At 42.7% G+C, this 6,000-nt stretch overlaps 1 protein-coding gene across 4 annotated transcripts in view; it reads right to left on the bottom strand.

The window, feature by feature from the left end:
- Positions 1–1,876: 1,876 nt before the first annotated feature.
- The window catches only part of LOC121293421 (zinc finger C3H1 domain-containing protein-like), an 80,518-nt gene continuing 76,394 nt past the window's right edge, over positions 1,877–6,000 (bottom strand). For 2 of the 4 annotated variants that reach the window (XR_005946511.1, XR_005946513.1), the window contains 3 exons: positions 4,665–4,694; positions 4,212–4,331; positions 1,877–2,551 (listed from right to left, as the gene is read on the bottom strand). The gene's annotated coding sequence lies outside the window, so the exon portion shown is untranslated. Of the gene's footprint in view, positions 2,552–3,183; positions 4,367–4,664; positions 4,695–6,000 lie in introns of those variants that run through there. The other 2 variants (XR_005946512.1, XR_005946514.1) reach the window with 1 other exon arrangement.

Below are 6,000 nucleotides of genomic sequence, written 5' to 3'. Positions count from 1 at the left end.
CAAAACATTCCTGGATACAAGGTATTCAGGAAAGATAGGGGAGGAAAGAAAGAAGGGCAGCATTATTAAAGAGAATATTAGTGTTGGAGAGGATGTCAAGAATGGGTCAAGGACAGAATCTATTTGGTTAGAGCTAAGAAATGACAAAGGTACCATCACACTATTGGATTTTTTTTTAAATATAGGCCATAATTAGTGGGCAAGGTTACATTCTCTCTTGTTGCAGAAAATGTCACAAATGCCATCAGCTGGAGGAGCTTGAGCATCTGACATGACAGCCTTCTGTCTGGTGAGATAATGGTTTGCTCTTGGTGGTCAATTGTGTGTTAAGCAGTGCCTGTGTGGCTCAGGAGCCCATATCTAATATGGCAGTCTCTGCCACATTTGCTGCATAGGAAAACAGTGGGCTGAGAAGGTGCAGGATTCAATGGCCTCTCTTTCGGCCAGCTGAGCTTTCAGTTTCTCCTTACCTCTTCCTATGCCCCTCCAAGCAGTCAGCTTCCATTGTCAGTGACTGTCTTCATGTCTGTTATCTTTCTAGTTTGCAGATGTTCTTGTAGCAAAGGTATGGACATCTAGCAGGTCATGACCAAGTGACAAGTTCACCATACAGGGGGTCGTTGAGTATATAAGCTGCCTTCCATCCAATAAACATGACCGAGCCAGTGCAAGCATCATTGGCTTAGCAATGAGCTGATAGAATGATCATGCTCTAGGACTCTGAGTTGGTGACTTTGTCTTGCCAAGAGATGCTAAGGATACACAAGAGACAGCGAGGATGGAAACTGTTCAGCCTTTTCTCCTGCCTAGTATCTGTTGTCCAGGTCTTCACCACTGTGGAGGAGTGTGCTGAGGATGCAGGCTTGGTAGACTCAGTTTGGTGTTCTCAGTCAGGTTGCTGTTGTTCCACACTCTTCCTCAGCTTGAATATAGCAGCTGCAGCTTTTGCGATGTGTGTTGATTTCAGCATTAAGTGATGGATTGCAAGCGATTGTGGAGCCTAAATATGTGATGCTATGAAAATCCTTCAACAACACATTGGCAATGCTGATTGATGGCAATATGGCAATGCCTTGGGCCATGACATTTATCTTGCTGATGTTGATGGTCAAACCAAACTCTTTACAGGCACGAGGCAGTCTGCCCATTTGCCACTGAAGGTATGAAATGCTAATTCTAGCTTTATCACTACATATCGCACGAAGGAAAAATGTAGAGAAACAGAATTGCAAGGAAATTACAGAGAGGTACAAAATCTTGAGTAGCTATTATTGGGGACTTTAATTATCTAGTATAGACTGGGATAGTAAGAGTGTAAAGGCAGAGACGGGAAAAGTTTCTGAATGTTCAGGAGAATTTTCTAAATCAATAGCCTGTAACTTCTGAGCTCCAGGGGTATTTGGGGGGTACTCTAAAGAAGCGTTGGGAAGCCCTACACCCCCCCCACCAACCCAAGTTCCCAGGTAAATTTTGCACAGCAATTGCCTGGGAAGTTCAAACTTCTGATAGGCAATTTCCTTGCACTTGGAACTTTCCGAAAATTGCAATTTAAATCATAAAATTCAAATGGTTCTGACTGTCTTACATCAACAGTTACCCAGAAAACATTAGAATAATTAAAACTGCTTCCAGCTTCTAAATAACTATTGTACAGGCCAAAACCAAGGCCAACCCCCCAACAAGACTGCCCCTCCCCACCCACCCCCCACCCAAAGGCCAGGCCAGAACCACCCCCCCCCCCCTCCACCAAAGGGAATGCCTGACCTACCCACCCCAAGGCCAGACTGAACCCTCCCACCTCAAGGCCCAACCCCACCACCCCCCCCAAGGTCCGAACAACACCCTGCACAAATCCTTCCCGACCCCCCCACTGCAAATCCTACCCTTTACCTTATACACTTACCTTGTCAAAGACTTTTAAACCTGGCTGGATATTTAAACTTACCTGGTTTACAGCAGCTAGCGTTGTTAAAAAAAAGGGCGCGGCTTTCTTACCTCCAATTCTACAACACTTGGTGCTAGGCCCCAAGGACATGGTGCGCTGCTCAGATCTCATTCGACCTCAGTTGGAAGGTCAGGCGAGATAGGATCAGCTGGATTTCAAGTTAAGAACCTACAGAGAGGCGATCTGACTCAATTGCTAATCCATTGGAAGTTAGGGCCCAATATGTTTCCAGGTCAACAAGAAAGGAGGCATTGCTAGATCTGGTTCCGGGGAATGAGTTGGGTCAAGTGGATCAAGTGTCAAAAAGGGAACAATTAGGAGACAGTGATCACAGAATCATAGAATGGTTACAGCACAGGAGGCGGCCATTCGGCCTGTCAGGTCCTTGCCAGTTCTCTGTGAAAGCAACTCAGCTCGTTCCACTCTCCTGCCATTTCCCCTAGCCCTGCACACCTTTTCTCTTCAGATAATTATCCAATTCCCTGTTGAAAACCACAACTGAGTTTGCCTCCAACACGTTTTCAGGCAGCATTCCAGATGCTAACCGCTTTTTGAACAAGGATGTAATATTTGCAATCCTCCAGTCCTCTGGCTACACCGCTGTATCTAAGAAGTGATCACAATATAAAGTTTTGATAATACAATATTAATATTTAAATACTAGCAGAAAACTGCAATACATTTGCATTCAAATTAGTATCTTTATTGCAACAATGCTTCTTTAAATACAGAACTTCTGGTTATTCTTTCAGCAAAGGTTTTAACAGAATTAAAACTGTAAGGAACATATCTTTTTATTTTCTGCTGGACTGTGGATTAGAATCACAAAAGCTGCAGTTTGAAAGACATGTCCACTGGAACAGGATGAGAGATATATATAACATTGCAGTCCTGGAACAGAGTGTGCCATGAAAGACAGGATGGTGCCAGAAAGGAGTCTTGGGCCAAGGGAGCTGTCTAATAACAGCATTTTAATTGACTCTTGACCAGGTGACCAGGGGTTTGTGAGAGAGCAGTTCAGCAAGCTCCTAGCCTACAAAGAGAAAACATCTAAAATCTCTCTTCCTCAGACCTTGATAACCTGCTCTCTTCTCTGAGGAAACCCGTGTAAAAAGGAAAATGGGAAACCCACTGTTAGTGACATTGAAAATCAAGTTCTCAACCAGTGAACTAAATACTGAAAGTGCTAGATCACCTCGTGTTATCAACAAGAACTGAAAGGAATTTGGAAGACATCAGTCAAAATCAACCCATCGAATCTTGTACTCATGATTAGTGCTATTGAACTGTTTTATCCCATACTTAAAATCCATGTTTTGTGTGTCTTATAAATTGTGTGTGTGTGTGTGTAGGACCTTTGGCCTCAATCAGCCCCTGACCGTGGTTTCACGCTGGCTGGCTAATTAGTGCACGCTGAAATGCTCAGAGCTGCTGGGTTGGGGAGCAGAGTGGGTGCTGGTATAAGTGCGGGCAAGCACCAAATGAAAGCTCCCTGAAGGCAGAGAGCTGCCTCAGGGAGTTGAGGGCTTTAAAACCAATGAAGTTTTTCATATCAGGAAAATAATGTCCACACATCACAGTCATCTGAACATATACGTGATAAAAATGCTGTTCATAGATTTTTTAAAAAAATTTAATAAAGAAAGCTCATCCCACCCTTGGATGAGATTTCATGAAAAAGGCAATGTCCGCCTGGCTGATTTGGTCATCTGCCAACCATCAGGTTAGATGGACCATGAAAAATCAGAGACAATTGCATCTTTAATTAAACCAATTGGCCTCTTAATTATCAGTGGGCTGCTTCCAAATTCTGCGTGCGCCCGCCTGCTGACCGAAATGTCGCGCGAGCACAAGATGACATGGGGACACTTGCCCGACATGATCTCACGCGATTTCACACCTGATCAGGTCAGGCGTGCACCTGCATGCTGACCTAAAAATTCTACCCTTTGTTTCCGTTTCTTCCAATCTAAATTTGTGCATTGGCATGCCCATTGGAGTTGGACTGTTATAATCTTTAGTCTGTAGTCAATGCTGATGTATTCTATTAATTAATCTGGCAGCTTTTCTAAAACATTTGCATTTCAATAGCTTTTATCGAATAATTGTCCCCGCCATTTTGCCACCCATAACTGATTCTATCATCTCCAACCACTCCTGCCGCACCCCTCCCTGCCATCCTTCCCAAGCCATCATCTCATTTCTCCCATCCCTCTCATCGCACCCCTCACAGAAACAATCTCTGGAGCCACTGGGCTCCTCTTACCTGCCACTCTTTCTTTCTCCTCCAAACCACCTTCACCTTGCTGCTGCTGCCACCACCTGCTGGCAGCCGCAGATGTGGCACGTGCTCCAGTCCTCCGTGCTCTTCCATGTGTGGCAGGCACTGTCCAACAAATAAACCCACCAACAGATGCGTCTCTTAAACAGACCAATCAAAACAGTCCAGACAGGCAAAAACTTGATTATAATTATAATAGAAAATGGTAGCACAAGCAGAAAAGATCTTTTTCAGTACTAAAGTGCAATCTTTTTGTATGACTTTCTCACTATTAAAAACTGATCTTAAAAAAATGTTTTTTCTTTGCTGAAAAGGATCCAGGAATACCATCTCCCAGTGTCTCATAACGATTAAATAATCTATACAAGAATGTTCCGCATGCGTTTTCGATGATGATCCAGCATCAAATATGTATGCCAACACATGATTAGTGCCTACCTGAGTGAAGGACCACGGGATAGCTGGTAGCTGTAAAATTATACCATAGCATTAGTTGGAAACCTTTAGAAAAGAAAAATTGTCAAAAAATAAAATTCTGCCCTTGCAGAGTATTGGCTCTGACACGACCAAACTATGAATAGAATTTCTTAAATTTTGTTCTTTTAGCAAAGTAAATGTTAAGCGCTCAACTCTCCTTAATCACTGGCTGCTTTTCTGGCTGAAAATGCATGCTTCAATATTCTTACTTATGACTTTCCCTAGCTGTCAAACAATTTTGGAATTTGTTGACTGTTATGTGCAATCTGTTATATCGACCATTGTGTAAATGGAAGCTGAGTGAATATAATCATCATTGCTACACTATCACAGATGTGCTTCCCATTAGGTTTCATTTTATTGACCCAGCTGCAACTTAGCCATAAGAAATTGTTCGGGTCATCATCTGAGATCTGTACAATTTAGATTTATTCTATATTATATGAAATCTGTGCAACTTAAATACAGTAGACTAAAAATACGTGCACAACTTCTGAAGTGCTGTTCAATTGAATACACATCTAAAATGTAAATATGTTAGGAAGGGATTGGAGTAAACAGAAAATCCAGGAACCATTCAGCAGGGCTGGAGTGGCAAGAGAAAGGAAAATGGTTAAAGTGTCAGACCTTATGACCCTTTGTCAAAACAAGATGATGTTACTACAGATCAGCAGCTTACAAAGAGGAACAGGGAAAAAGGGGCAGGGAGAAAAAATGCCACTAACACCAAAACAAATAGAGGATGACCCATAAAGTGATGATCAAAAATGACTGAAGTGATAACAATTTAAGACAATGAGATAAAAGATATGAGATCCCAAGGATGCAACAAAAGTTAAAGTAGAATATAGCTAGGTGAGGAAGGAAACATGGATAAAACTGGTAAAATTGAACAGGCTGCAGTAACGTGGAAGGTGATGGAAGAAAAATGTCAGACAGGTATCAGGGGTTGCGCTCCCCAATCCATGCTCTAACCCCACCTCAGCACTGGCTTATCCATTCTAAATTACCAATACCTACTGTCGGAGAAAATGGGAGCTGTTGTTAAAGATTGAAGGTGTTAAGAGTTCACATTTACACCCGAGGGCAGCAGAATGCCTTGTGAAAATGAGCTGCTGTTCTTTGAGCTTCTTTACCTTCATTCGAAAACCATGGATAGCCAAGGAAAGGCAATTCAGAGTGGCAAGCAGCTGGGAGCTCAGGGTCACATTTGCGGTCAGAATGGGCATATTCAGTTAACAGATCACCAAATTCGCCTTATGATCTCTACATCAAAGAAACCTTTGTAAGCACACAG

This window comes from Carcharodon carcharias, chromosome 21 (assembly GCF_017639515.1).
Source record: "Carcharodon carcharias isolate sCarCar2 chromosome 21, sCarCar2.pri, whole genome shotgun sequence".
Taxonomy (NCBI): domain Eukaryota; kingdom Metazoa; phylum Chordata; class Chondrichthyes; order Lamniformes; family Lamnidae; genus Carcharodon; species Carcharodon carcharias.
The sequence above is the reverse complement of the archived record's forward strand: the minus strand, read 5'-3'. Positions and strand labels throughout refer to the sequence as shown.